Consider the following 14567-nt stretch of genomic DNA (forward strand, 5'->3'; position numbering starts at 1 on the left):
AGAAAATCTACTAAGTTGCTCAGCTTGGAAAGTCGAATACTAAATTGCTTTATTTTTTTCTTTTTCTAAGGTGAGCGTTTAAACATCAAACAAAATTGCAATTTTCAGATAGGATGCCTTAGCGAAATTTTAGTATTTACTTGCGCGCGATTCTTTATAAAAAATATCATTTCTTCGCGCTGATTTTTTTCCTCAAGAAGAAACAGTGAATTACAAAGCGCAATTTTAGCAATTTTTAGGCAGTGTAAGGCTATATTAAATCGCTGACAAGCCTGCTAATGTTTTCGTATTTTTGATTCGGCGCTGCGTATTTTGTTGTTTGATTCCATGCTTTCTTACGCCTGTTTGCTCGTTCTACCAAAATTTATCGTGACCGTGACGCGGCGTTGTGTGACAGTTGAAAATTTGAATACGGGAGGGCATTTTAATTAAAACTCGACTTTCATTTTGAGCAACTTTGTACATTTTGTGACTTGTAAATACAACAGCGAAACAAAGTAGAGGTTAAGTGAGAGTTTTAGAACAGACATTGCTTATTTTAGTGGTGGTTTTCTTTAAAGCAGAACTTGGTTTGTAGTCCTGTTATGTGGTGTAATCTTTCATGCAACTAGTCTCGCAATATTCTCGGAGGCGGCGTGACAAGTGTGTTACGTGAAACATTACGCTGTGTAACATGTCGGGCAGAAGACAAAATTCTTACGAGACAGTTCGCTCCAGCGGTTGAAGAAAGTTGAACTAAGTTCTTCTTTCTGCAGCCGTTGAAGCGTCTTGTTTTGTAACGGTTTTGACCTTTGCGCGGTGTGTTACACGGTTCAATGTTTTATTTAACTTGTCACGCCGTTTTCGAGAAGATTGCGGGACAAGTTGCGTGACAGATAACACTGTATAGCAGGACTTAGTCATGAACACAAGTGTTTACCTGGTTTGTTAGGGTGGATTGCTGGTAAAAACGACAACACAAAAACTGCCTCTTTGTCTCTTTATTTGTGTTTTATTGTGTTAAAAAAATAAAAATCTAGCCGATCTTGTCCCTGCTTGTCGGGTTGTTTTCACTCTGCTCTGAGCCTAAGTGTTTCTTCTGTTCCTCATTAATATTCCAACTTTAAAATCCTGGTTTGTTCATCTGATCCGCCATCTTTGATGTCGGCACTTGACGCACTCTAATGATATGACCGTTTGCTCTCAAGTGGAGATGGCATAATGAGGGGAGGTGAGAGTTTGCTCCCCATGCCTTCTCGGTTTCATTCATCTACGTCATAATACCACGCTCATTTGAATTTGGAATATTTATAAGTTTTGAGTTTGTAAATAAATATGCGAAAAAAATAAAGCCGAAGATATTAAATTTAAGATGCGTGTGTTCAACAAATGTATCTCGAAATTTCCGTCGGAAGACTGGAAAAACCGAAGCGCTAAAATACAAACCATGTTCAGCACATTTCCATGGACGCCAAGAAAGAATCGAACGCAGAAAATCACTAATCTGACTCCCCGACCAAACCTCCTGTCGACAGTCATCCCACAAACTTCACCAAAAGAACATAAGTCATTTGAAACTCTCCCTTCAAAGCTGATACAAGTCTAGGACTTTTCTAATTTTGCGGTATTTAAAGCGAATCGAAGAATTTTGTCGAAATAAGTCGAAGGTTAATGTTTTGCGCGCAAATTTCAAGCAGAAAATTTTGAGAATAAGTCTTAATTAAATATTCAAGATTCAAATTGAATTAACATGCAACCACGATGGAATTTTGCAAGTTGTTTTTGTCATATGTAAATTTGGTTTTGAATAGCATCGAACGCCGAAGCATACTCGGGAACCGAGGGCAGTTAGTCGGGCAAGACGAAACTAACCGAGAGGAAAATCGGCGCGAAGAACATTTCGTGCCAATCTTGCCGCTCGGTTTACATCGTGTCGCTCCGATTTAATGCCGCTTGGTTCCCGAGGATGACGAGTATTCTAATTTTGCGTCTTTTAAAGCGAATCGAATAATTTGTCGAAATAAATCGAAGGTAAATGTTTTGTGCGCAAATTTTAAGTACAAAATTTTGAGAGTAATTCTTAATTAAATATTGAAGATTCAAATGGAATTAGAATGCAACCACGGTAGAATTTTGCAAGTAAGTTGTTTTTGTCATATAATAATTTGGTTTTGAAAAACATCGAACGACGAAGCATACTCGGGAACCGAGGGCAGTTAGCCGGGCAAGACGGTTAACCGAGCGGGAAAATCGGCGCGAAGAACATTTCGTGCCGATTTTGCCGCTCGGTTTACATCGTGTCGCTCCGATTAAATGCCGCTTGGTTCCCGAGGATGACGAATAAAATAAGCAAAAAATAGGTTCACTTCGTTTGATCTTGTTTTGTATGTTAGGATAAACAATTCGCCTATGAGATTAAAAAATCGATTATCTCTTTATGAAACGGAGTTTTAGAAATATAGTTTCAAGCGAATAAAAATCGATGATAATCGTGTATAAAAATAGAAGTATTTTTTTTTACAAATTTGTCGTTAAAATGTTTTGCGCGCAAACTTCGAATAGAGAGAATTTGAAAATCTGAATTAAATATCGAGATCCGAATGACCTTTGAATTCAACCACGAATGAATTTTTAAGTAAACTTGTAAATTTGGTTTTGAATAGCATCGAGCTACGAAGCATACTCGGGAACCGAGGGCAGTTAATCGGGGCGCGAAGTAAACCGAGCGGAAAACTCGGCGCGAAGAATATTTCGTGCCGATTTTGACGCTCGGTTGACATCGTCTCGCCCCGATTAACTACCTTTTGGTTCCCGAGGATGACAACGAAATGAAACTAATGTTTTGAATGAAAACATCAATAATAAAAAAGAGAAAGTTTTAAATTTTATTTTGGAATACATTACGGAAAATTAGCCTGTGAAATTAAAATTGAAATAATTGCTAATACATTTTCGAGACTTGTTTTGGTAATTAAGATGCGCAATTGGCCAAAAAAATAAAACGAAAAAAATATTTCGACTTTTAATTTAAAGATTTGGAAGACAAGATAAACAATTGGCCTAGAAAATAAATATAATTTGGATTTGGTCGCAAAATAACGTTTTCGAGGTGAAGTTTGAAAGTCCGGATGACATTACAGATGCGCCGGAGACTTCAGATTAACCAATTTTTATGTTAATCTGAGAGGAATATAAGATTGTAATTTCATAAAAAAATTATTTTTTTATTTTGAGCACGGAAAAAAATGTGAATCGATTTATGTCGATAATTTTGGTCGATAATTTCTTAATTTTGCGCTTAAGAAAGAAAATCCCTAAACATGTATCAGCTTGTTCAGGAGAGTCCCAGATGACTATCAGCTCAATCTAGTGTCGCTTGTGAAATTCCAGTCAAGCCAGATTAGCGACATTCCTTGTTCAAGACTAACTCCAAAATCCAGGAAATGCACCGCCCATGACCTGCACCAAAGCACTACTGTTTTACGTCCTCAACAACGGAAGATTTCGAGATACATTGATTGAAAACAAACATCTTTAAAAGCCAATTAAAATAAAGGTGTGGTATTCTGACGTGGTTAAGTAAAGCCGAAAAGACATGAAAAGGAAACTCTCACCTCCCCTCATAATGCCTCCTCCACTTGAGAGCAAACGACCAAATCATCAAAGTGCCCAAGTGCCTCCATCAAAAATGAACGGATCAGATAAACTCACCAGGATTTCTCAGTTGGAATATTGCAGAGGAACATCAGAAACACCCAGCTCAGAGCAAGAGTTTCCACAACCCTGCAGGGACGTTGATCGGCTAGATGAAAATATGACCAATTGTAATGTGTGCGGGTGTGTGGGCCATCTCAGTTCCTGAAAATAATCTAAAATATACTAAGTTGAGTGGAGAATATAAAATCCACAAAAAGGAAAATAAACAAGCTCATTAGCACAGTAAGAACGGAAAATGAAAATGCCTACCCCACTTATGCCCCTTAACTAACTTATTTAAGAAGCTCTGTTATTGTAATGTAATGATACAATAATTATACTTAGACCTACTTAATAACTATGCTATAAGAGACTTGGCGAAAAAACGTACGATTGCAAAACAATACCTTTTCTGTAAAAAAATGTCCTTTGACGTGTACTTAATAAGGCAATACGCAAGATTACCTAAGTTGTAATGACCCTTGCTTAAAATACTACATAAAGATCCGAACAAAAAAAGAAAATATATAACTATTAGGTTTCTTATAAAGCTACTGCGAGAATCTTATGTAAGATGATTTTGACAAAGCCCACTTAGATTCAAAGACTATTCTATACCCCCAGATTGCTCTGTCTATACCTGATCAACTGTTAAGTCCTTTTCATGTGAAAATACTGAATAAATTAGGAAATGTTTCCTTCTGTGCTAATGAGCTTGTTGTGACACCTTTAAACAAAGGAGGCGAAAAAAATGTAGCTAAGAATTTGTCTTTGCTAATTGATTGTGTAAGAAATGCTAAGTTTGCATGTAATTAATTTGAATTTGCGAAATCCTGGAGATTGGTATTGAATTAATAGTTTGTTTAACAGACACTGAATTGAATTTAATTTGACTAATTTTATAGCAAAAAAAACGATTTTAGAAAGCCTCCTTTGTTAAAGGTGTAAAGAAATAATATTGTAGTCTAAAGTACCATCATACTGTTGATGTAATACAAAAAAAATATTCCTTGAAATTTTTTTAGTGTAAAAATAACAGTAAAAATTGTGCCCCAACCCAAAAAAGTTGTAATCAGTGTGGTTGAAGTAGCCGACAAAATGAATTTTAAGTATGAAAAGATCAAATAATGGCCTAGAGTATGATGGACATTGAAACTACAATGTATCTTACCTTGTAAAATAAAGAAAATATTTTCTTACCTACAAAATTCCTATCGAGGAGCTAATCAAATTTGGATTACAGCAATGACTTTTTGCTTTGAAAGAATGAAACGTCTTGCTACGTAGGCAAAGTTGATCTGAGTTTTCATAAACAAATAAGTGGCTTCAGGAAGATTAAATTTAAGTTTTGGATTTGAAAAAAAGCGAATGGTCTTCGATAAAAAACAAAAGTAATAAAATTTGAGTGCTTATCGCGTATTCGCGATAATTCTTGGACACAAAACAAATGTGAAATATGTGAATAAACTAAGCAGATTTTACCTAAAGCACTGCACCAATTAATTTGTTTTAGTTTCTGGTTAAAGAAAATTTGATGGTTTTAGAACAATGTAACAGCAAATTTAACTTTGAGCCCTACATTTTTGTATTGTTTATGTTGAGAAAAATTTAAGAATGGTCTCAATTAATTTTAATTTGGCGATGACTAATGTTATGAATCAAAGAAATAGTTTTGGTTTCAAAAAAAGACAATTTGAGAAAAATATGTGATAAAGCTGCTGATCAGAAGGAATTTGTAAGCAAGCCACTTATTTTCAAATGAATGGCCCCCACACCACACACACTGGTCAGTGTATTACTCTGTTTATATAACTAGCCACATGTGCATCAAAGTAATATAATTCAAATTATGTTTTTTTTTTTTAATGTTTTTTAGCCCCTTTTTGGTTAGTTGTTTGTTTGGCAATTTAGTTTGGTTGCTTGGTTGGCTGGCTTGCTGACTAGATGGCTGGCTGATTGACTAGCTGGTTGGTCCGTGGGCTGGTTGGCTTGTGGCTCGTTGGCTGGCTGGTTGGTTAGCTTGGCCTGCTGGCTGGCTGGCTGGCTGGTTGCTTGGTTGGCTGTCTGTCTGTCTGTCTGTCTGCCTGTTTGGCCGGCTGGCCGGCTGGCTGGTTGGTTGGTTGGCTGTCTGGTTGCTTGGTTGTCTGGCTTGTCAGCTGGTCGGTTGGTTGGCTGGCTGGCTGGCTGGTTAGTTGTTTGGTCAGTTGGTTGGTTCGCTGGTTGGTTGGTTGGCTGGTTGGTTGGTTGGTTGATTGGTCGGTCCGCTAAGTGGTTGGTTGGTTGGTGGGTCTGTCATTTAGTTTTTTTGTTTAATTGTGTTAGTTGTGTCAGTTGGTTGGCTGGTCGGTTGGTTGGCTGGTTGGCAGGCAAGTTAGTAAGCTGGCTGGCTGGCTGGTTAGTTGTTTGGTCAGTTGGTTGGTTGGCTGGTTGGTTGGTTGATTGGTCGGTTCGCTAAGTGGTTGGTTGGTTGGTGGGTCTGTCATTTAGTTTTTTGTTTAATTGTGTTTATAATATAGTTGTGTCGGTTGGTTGGCTGGTAGGAAAGTGGGTGGGTGGGAAGTGGTTGGATGGTTGTTGGCTTATTACCCAAAATAATAACAACTGTAAAGAAGACCAGAGAATCTTTTTCACTTTGTGCACAAGTAGCTAGTAAATAAACAGTCAGTATTAGTGTTACATTGTAAAACAAATGTTTACCATGAGTAATCAAAGAATTTTTGGTTCAATTTGGTACAAAGGAGCATCACCGAGCTGTTAATTTGTTGAACGTCTGTAAAGAGGAAATGCTGAATAGTTATTCTAATGGTTCAATTCATGGTAAACACTTGTCAGTGAACAGTCTTTTGGTATAATAATATTTACAGTTCAGCAAAAGTTCTTGATCATCCAAGGCTTGCTGTGTCCTCTGCCCTCTGTCCTTAGTCCTCTGTGCTAGGTCCTCTGTGCTGGGTCCTCTGTGCTGGGTCCACTGTCCTGGGTCCTCTGTGTTGGGTCCTCTGTCCTGGGTCCTCTGTCCTTGGTCGTCTATCCTGGGTCCTCTGTGCTGATTCCTCAGTGCTGGGTCCTCTGTGCTGGGTCCACTGTCCTGGGTTCTCTGTACTGGGTCCTCTGTCCTGGGCTCTCTGTACTGGGTCCACTGTCCTGGGCTCTCTGTACTGGGTCCTCTGTCCTGGGCTTTATGAGCTGGGTCCTCATGGAGCTGGGTCCTTTATGAGCTGGGTCCTGGGTCCTCTGTGCTGGGTCCTAATAAATAAATAAAAAAATAAAAACAATCTTTAAAGAGGAAGCGCCTGTTACATAAATGCGTGGTTTTCAAGGAGGTCCTCCATAGAAATAAAAAAGTATTAAATCTAAACATAGGAAGTACAAATGTCACAGATCTAAAATAATTATAAAATATACAATAATTGAACCTACCGCTGGGTCCTCTGTTCTGGGTTTCTATCCTGGGTCTCTACGTTGGGTCCTCAGTGCTGGGTCCTCTGTCCTGGGTCCTCTGTCCAGGTTCCTCTGTGCTAGGTCCCCTGTGCTGGGTCCTCTGCGCTGGGTCCCCTGTGCTGGGTCCTCTGTCCTGGGTGCCCTGTACTGGGACCTCTGTGTTGGGCTCTCTGAGCTGGGTCCTTTGTGCTGGGCTCTCTGAGCTGGGTCCTTTGGGCTGGGCTCTCTGAGCTGGGTCCTTTGTGCTGCGTCTCTGTGCTGGGTCCTCTATGCTGGGTCCAGTGTCCTGGAACCTCTGTGCTGGTTCCACTGTCCTGGGACCTCTATGCTGGGTCCAGTGCCCTGGAACCTCTGTGCTGGATCCACTGTCCTGGGACCTCTATGCTGGGTCCAGTGTCCTGGGATCTCTGTGCTGGGTCCTCTATGCTGGGTCCAGTGTCCTGGGACCTCTGTGCTGGGTCCAGTGTCCTGGGACCTCTGTGCTGGGTCCAGTGTCCTGGGACCTCTATGCTGGGTCCAGTGTCCTGGGACCTCTATGCTGGGTCCAGTGTCCTGGGACCTCTATGCTGGGTCCAGTGTCCTGGGACCTTTGTGCTGGGTCCACAGTCTTCTGTGCTAACTTCCAGTCTCTGCCAACAAGTCTGCGAAACCAATAATTAACAAGTGTGGTAAGTATTTTTACCTAGGTCCAAACCTTGAAATGCTTTGCTGACAGGGTTTGTGGTAAGCATTTGATTCCAGGTAGGTATTGAATGTACATAGACTTGTTTATTTACACAAAATCATGCTTTGTGTCGACATAACCAACATTTCCTCAGGCAGTATGGTAGATGCAATCATGCTTCGTATGAAATGTTATTTTGCCAGGAGGGATAACCAATGATCAAACTGTAATTTGCCTAATAATTTTTCAATTTCAATGCAAAATGAATTTTTCTTGCTGTGTCACTGAAGCAATTTCATAGATCTGGAGGAAAATTAAATATTTGCAAGGCAAGCAAGAATGCGCCAAAACCTGTAAGGATTGCGTCAGTGGTAAGGAACTTATCACTGTGCTTAAGATAGCTGTTAGTAGTGGATGATGTAAGCCTTGGATGATGTGAGTCAAGTAACTACTTTCCTAGTACTTCACTCGTGGTGCAAAACGAAAAACAAAACAGCCATTCATGCTCACACATGTCCATGTCAGGCTTTTAGCCAGGATTTAAAAAATTGGAATCCAAAATTTTTATCAGGCCTGACTGAGGAGCATGCAAGGTGTTTTTCTGCAGTTCTGAGTGCATAGGAATCTAAAAATTTCCAAATTTGCTAAAAAAAATTATGTATACAGTTATTCATATTAATTTTGTCCATAGGACTCCTGGACTCCCACCTGGCTAAAAGCCTGGTCCATGTCGAGAGTTAAACCTTAACAGTGCAGTTTTATGTTTTGTTACACATCTTGTTAATATTTTTCATTCTCTTTCATAGTCTTCATGTAACTAACAAAAGCAATTACATAAAAGATTAAAAACTCACCACATCATTAAATGCATGGTGTTAATCTTCCATCTGGTTTGGTGTGTGTTGGTCTGTTGTCTTCAGGTGAATATTAATGGACTCTTCTTCTTGACGTCAGTAATGCAGGTCCTTGAAGATAAAATGCATAGTCTTTAGTTAGTATGTTCTATTGTTTAACCATGTTTATTACATGTAAGTTGCATAGGCTTTAGTTACTTTTAGTGGTGCCGCGCTCTATAGGGAAAACAACTGTCTAAATGCACGCCCAAAATGGCGTAAACAAAAGTAGTACTACGCGAGTGATACAGTTATTAATTTTAAAAAATGCTTACTAACAAATAAAAGCTAACCACAAGCAAACCAAAGTGGAACTAACCGCAAGCAAACCGGAGTGGAACTAACCGCAAGCAAACTGGAGTGGAACTAACTGCAAGCACACAAAATTGAAACATTTTTATCGTTTTTAGACAGATTTTGGACCCGCAATAAAATTCATCATTTGGTGCGTGCATTTAGACAGTTGTTCCCTATACAGTAAAGCACCACTAAAAGTAACTAAAGCCAGTTGTATATGGGTCAGAGCAGTAGTGTATCAGCTCTCATAAGCTTGTAATTCTAAAGGTCTTTAGTGTAACAGTTGTTATTGTTTTGGGGACTATGAGCAGGGACATTTTTTCCTGTTGTTTGTTCTATTGCTCTCTCAATGTGTATAGCCAGTTATTCACCTGAAACTTTGTGAGAGCTGCTACCAGAAACCCATAAGGGTTGAAACGTGTAACGCGCACACACAGCATCTGAATATTCATTTTTGCTAAGTACCATTTTGGAAACACGAAGAATGTGAATGCTTTATACACGTAATGACACATGCAACATAATTTTTGGTTTTGAGGTAAGTTGCTTGAATATCGACCTAAACGCCATAAATTTCTTACAGAAACTGAAGAAATTCATTAAGTGTATCGAAGCGAAGTTCTCCAGACTACTTCATGAAGATGAAACAGGAAAATTTAACCAAATTTAACTTTATTCAACCAAGCTTGTTCAAAACAAGATTACGCCATCGAGCGTGAGCTAGCGCGCGCTGTGAATTTAATCCAAATATAGTAATTTTTATGGTTTCAATTAATGTATCTTGTGATTTTCCACATATGGTAGTTAGTGTAAAGGACGTTCAAATTAAAGCTTTATACAATGCGAATCATAGGGACTTGCACGTTTCAACCCTTATGAGTTTCTGCTGCTACCTAAGCCTCCCTCCACCTAGCTGTAAAGATCAAGACCGGTTTGACAGACCTTAAATTAAAGAAGGAAGGTGAGTACATAATGATAATCCTTAAATTTGATAAAAAAAAGTAAAGTCTGTCTCCGAGCCATGAGGCCCATACAGCCAGAGCTTATCCCGGTTTCCGTAGCATTAAGCGACTAGGAGTATTGCTACTCCCCCCTAGATGGGATGCTAGTCCATCGCAGGGTTACCCCCCAGCAGTAATTTCGCCGGTACCCATTTATACACCTGGGTGGAGAGAGGCACTGTGAGAGTAAAGTGTCTTGCCCAAGAACACAATGCAGCGCCCCGGCCAGGCCTCGAACCCGGGCCGTTTGACTCGGAGTCGAGCGCGCTAACCATTAGGCCACTGATACATGTGATACGTTACATTTATTGTAAATTATTAATAATGTTTCTCCCTATTTTTCTGCTCACACAAAATGTAAAGGGATTTTTAGCCTGCATGGCAGGCGTAAAAAGGGGAGCGAAAGGGAGAGGGGAAAAGAAGGGGAAGAGGGGAAGAGGGAACGCCTGCCGTAAGAACGCAGTATTTTGCATAACGCTTGAAGGTTGATGTAGTCAGAAATTATTGGGTATCTCCAATGTCCTTGTGCTCCTAAGTTATGAAAATGGTGACTACTCTTCTTAATTTCACTACTTAGGAGGGGTGAATAGAAAAATGGATCAAAGAATTTTGACAATATTTTTTCCCGGATTTCAGATTCAGAGCAATTTTTTAATGGATTTGAGGATCCTCCAATTAAAGCGGATCACGGTTTAATCCAATTTTTGGATCCGTATTTTGGATTTTGCTTCCAATAAAGTTCGGATCGTGGATCTTCCAGAGGGAGATTCAAGCATAATAATTATTCTCCTTTCTAGTAGGATCCATAAATCGTTTTGGATGACAAGTCAGGATCAACAACAGATTTCTAATATACACTGTAGAGGTTCGCGTAGTTCTTGTAGTCTATCGTTAATATGGCAAAATGCTGATTGTTTCTTAGCTATCATAAAACAACTCCAGGGGAGTTTTTTCACTGACAAATCTTAGCAACAAATAAAATTCGGATTCGAATGTTACACCTTTTTTAACGGATGGATTTGGCCAGTACAACAGATCGACGGATTCGGTCATTAAATTATGATGGATCTCCGGATTTGCATACCCCTATTCACCCCCCCCCCCCCCATTTAGGTTTCCTAAATGATAATCAACAACATTACTGATGATGATGATGATGATGATGATAATGATGATGAGCAACCACCAAGAATAAATCTTGACTAGTATTTATCTGTCTGTCTGTCTGTCTGTCTGTCTGTCTGTCTGTCTGTCTGAGGAATGACCTTAAATATGTACAGTGTAGTTTTAATTAGTTAATTTCCTATCACATGTAATGTCGCACTAAATGGGGCCATCAAAAAATATACATGTACTCACCATGCCTATCTGATGTCTAGTTTTAATCCTCCGTGTGGTTCGGTCTGTCTTGGTCTGTTCTCTTTCTGATATTCTCCTCTGGTAAGGAATATAGGACTCCTAAACATAAACGACGCAGTACAAGTGTGAGGTCTACATTCAACCGATTGGCTTTAATTATACATGTGTTGTAGTTTAAAATGATCACAGGTTAAAGTCTCAGTTAAAAATGTATGTTTGAGTACAGTTCATTTTTAGCAAAGCTATTTTTATTTTGAATATTATTATTATTATTGTTATTATTATTATTATTATTATTATTATTATTATTATTATTATTATTATTATAAGGCAAACAGCGTTGCCTTCACTCTTGCTTACCGACTTAACATTGAAATTGAATTGGGACATTTACAAAAAAAAATTGGTGACACATTCAATCTTTCTATATTGGTTTTTTTACCAAACAAACTATAGCGGGAAAAATTATAGTACCGGTAAGTCAGTCCGTAGACAGAAAAACTGTACCCTTGGTCTTGAGCACAGCACTTGGGATATGACTTTAAGTTATACTCAAAACCTCAGGCACAGTTTTTCCCAGTACGGACCTCCTAGCCAGCAAATAACATAGTTGACTCAGGTGTTTCGCTTTTCGCCAACTATCAGTTATTAGTAGAAACTCAGCTGTGTTCTATTGGAAATCCGCGAATCTGATTGGTTCTCCAACTGTTTTCTATTCGCCGATAGAAAACAGTCGCGCGCGCGTAGCTCTTTAAGCGGTAAATTTTCTTGATTTTTGTCTTCAAAGTGCACAATATTGTAGGTTTTGGACTGCAATCCTTTAGAGTTTCTACTAAAACAATTAGACTACTCGCCCTCGTTTTCTATGAGCGATAGTCAACTCGGCTGCGCCTCGTTGACTATTTGCTCATAGAAAACTCGGGCTCGTAGTCTAATTGTTAAATAGAAACCCTTGGTCTTGGCATGCACTCTAAAGTATTTTTACGCTGAAATTGTGACAAATTTGTTCCAAATGTTACAGAGGGAAAAACATTTCATTTCTTTTGTTCTCATTGTACGTATGTACCATAAAATCCCAGTTATAAGCCCCCACCCTTATAAGCCACCCCAGGCAATAGGCCCATGTACCAGGAAACAAACACATTGATCAGGTTATACCTTCTCCCCCCCCCCCCCCCCCCGCTCCCCCTATGCTGGATGACAGAACTGAACAGGGTTTATTGCTTTATTATATGACTCGTTAACTTAAAAATGTCTTTTGATCAACACAACATATACAGTTGTACGTGTACGCTACAAAGCTGTATACTCCCAGGGCTTATAACCAGGATTTATGGCATACCTTATTGTTACTAATTTTTGCAGAAACTTAATTTCGCGAAAATGGAACAGGTATATTTTGCGGAACTGTGATTTGGCCAAAAATACGTAATAAATTAACATAAAATATACAATAGAAAACGTTTAAAATAAATTTTTCGTTATTTTCAAAAAATGGCTAAAATTGCAAAAATTAAGTCCCGCCAAAATAAGTAACAATAAGGTAGCGGGAAAAAAGTACATGGGGGGGGGGGGGGTTAAGTTGCTAAGGATGGAGAACTGGAAGGGGAGAGAAGCAGTGGTAGAAAATGTAAAAGACAATGCTAAATTCCAAAAGTAAATTCGTTTGACTTAGGACCGTAGTTCATTGAAATGTATTTTTAGAGGTTTTCTACAGAGTTTCGCCAAAGTTTGTCAGTGTTGTTGCCTTTTTATACAAGCACGTGTTTAATAAAACAGAAGGTTACAGACATTCACTGTTATATTTAAGCTTTCATTTAGTACATAAGCACAAATAAAGTTCCCAAGAATCATTTTTCTAGTGCATTTAAACTCTGTGAGGTATATAAACGCTGTTATTACTCACCAACAAAACCTTGAAGGTTGGCGCATTGAGCTTCAAACATCATGCTGTTAAAACCAAGTTGAGCTGCACAAAACAGAACACCTGGCTTGCCATTCTGTCCGAACTTAACGTTACAGACGTTATAATCTCACCAAAGGGCTTTATAAGACATCAAAACTGTACTCCACAGTCGATAAATCGCTGTAAATGGTTGGAAAATTTCAAAATGTCCGCCATCTTTGTTTTCTGCTTTCATCGGCACCAGGCTTTCACGCGGTCATAACTTGGTGTGGGGGTGGGGGGGGGGAGGTATAGGGGAGATGCGCGAAGTCATCGATCGCGGTGGGGTGAGTAAAGAAGAAACAGAAGGTTTAAAATCCTTTAGCATACAGTATTAAAATTTATCGTTGATCAAACCTTCTAAAAACTGATCCTCGTTGTTTTGATCTGATGTGCATTTCCAAGTACGATTTAGTAAACCTAGCTTGGTACTTTTATTTTTATTTTTGGTATTTTGTTTCTTTTTGGCCGCTTTAGCCGTCAGGATCAGTTTGCCGTCTATATTTTACGTTTTATTTTTTTACTTTGAATAGCTTGTAGAAAAGGGTTTCTTAACTTATGCCAACGACCCTGATGGGGTAGGAGGCGTGACACCTTTCACCATTGACTGTGACACAGTGACTGACAAGAACAATGTTGGCGTGACAGTCATCAGTCACGACAGTACAGTAAAAACATTACGCACTTGACAGGATGTCGCCAGTGAGGCTTTTATAAACGTGGCAATCTTCATTTCTGAAAAACCTAACGGCCCAGGAACGGCCAAATCTGCCCAGTGGGGACAGGTTATCAAGTACGAATGTTAGTTATCACTCAACTTGATGCTATTACTCAACGGTGTGATGTATGGCTGGTGGGTGTCACGTGATGGAGACAAGATGACGTATTGGGGAGGAAGAAAATTCAACTTTCCTTACAAGTGCGCATGCGCGGAAACTGGCACTAAGCTAATTGATGCTAATTCCCATTCTCGTCTCCAGAGGCCGCGATCTTTCTGGTCAGCGCCAGGGATCGATCCCTGTTGCTGACCAGAAGGATCGCGGCCTCTGGGGACGAGAATGTGCAAATACCGGCTACTACTTGTATAGATGCAAGTGCAATGCAAATGATCTCACGTGGCGCGAGTACAACATTTTGCTGACCAACAAATTTTATTTCTTCCTAAAACAGCTGCATTTGGAGAATCCGAGAACATTTATCAGTATTGCGTGCACATTCCAAAAGAGCTGAAGTGTTACGGAGTTACAAGCAAATAAACCAGATCGTGTTTCTTACTTCGACTGACTTAGTAACTT

The 14567-nt window shown here is 39.3% G+C and overlaps 2 long non-coding RNA genes across 2 annotated transcripts in view; both read right to left on the reverse strand.

Annotated features, from left to right (window-relative positions):
- Positions 1 to 904: 904 nt before the first annotated feature.
- The window catches only part of LOC144639290 (uncharacterized), a 128262-nt gene continuing 114599 nt past the window's right edge, over positions 905 to 14567 (reverse strand). The window contains exon 4 of the long non-coding RNA XR_013568111.1: positions 905 to 4033. This is a non-coding gene — a long non-coding RNA (uncharacterized LOC144639290). The remainder of the gene's footprint in view (positions 4034 to 14567) is intronic.
- Positions 7694 to 13470, reverse strand: LOC144639292 (uncharacterized). Its single transcript, XR_013568113.1, has 3 exons — positions 13234 to 13470; positions 8632 to 8742; positions 7694 to 7754 (listed from the first exon to the last, which is right to left on the reverse strand). It is a non-coding gene; the product is annotated as an uncharacterized LOC144639292 (long non-coding RNA).

Source organism: Oculina patagonica, chromosome 14 (genome assembly GCF_052425735.1).
Source record: "Oculina patagonica isolate OP01 chromosome 14, crgOcupat, whole genome shotgun sequence".
NCBI classification, from domain to species: domain Eukaryota; kingdom Metazoa; phylum Cnidaria; class Anthozoa; order Scleractinia; family Oculinidae; genus Oculina; species Oculina patagonica.